The 544-nt window shown below is 37.3% G+C and overlaps 1 protein-coding gene across 1 annotated transcript in view; it reads right to left on the reverse strand.

The window, feature by feature from the left end:
* The window catches only part of mdn1 (midasin AAA ATPase 1), a 67330-nt gene that overhangs the window by 49423 nt on the left and 17363 nt on the right, over nucleotides 1-544 (reverse strand). The gene's annotated exons all lie outside the window — the stretch shown is intronic.

Here is a 544-nt window from a genome sequence, read left to right on the forward strand (position 1 = left end):
GAGAGAGAGAGAGAGAGCTCTCTACAGCTGCTGAATGACATTTTATGTGAAGCATCTGTGCAACTAACTGAAAAAAGAGGAAAAAAGTTGAAAAATGTAGTGAATGAAAACAGCATTTGTGTTGAAAAGACAAACTCAGACGAGTAGAGGGGTGAGTATGACATTTACTGTTTTTGTACTGATGGAGGAAGTGTGTTTGTATCAACAGTAAATTCAAACAGGTGCAGATCAGAAAACAGCAGTCTTGCTATAGATGTATTAAATGCCATCATGACCATATCACATAGGTATGTGGCCCGTGGAGTACTAAACATCCCTGAGAAATATCAACAGGATATAAAGTTATGTTTGTATGCTGTGGATCTAAAACCCCATGGTTGTCTGGATGTATCTGTTCTTTGTCAGTTAGCATAGTTTTCACATACTAGTTCTGGTTTGTAGTGAATGCCAAAGCAGACCACCAACTGGTACATCCTGTAAGTTTTAATAGTATCATTATGTTTTATATGATCTGATCACATCCTTGTTATTAAAAGCTCCAGTG

This window comes from Morone saxatilis, unplaced genomic scaffold, assembly GCF_004916995.1.
Source record: "Morone saxatilis isolate NCDOM2014 unplaced genomic scaffold, NCSU_SB_2.0 Contig7, whole genome shotgun sequence".
Lineage (NCBI taxonomy): Eukaryota > Metazoa > Chordata > Actinopteri > Moronidae > Morone > Morone saxatilis.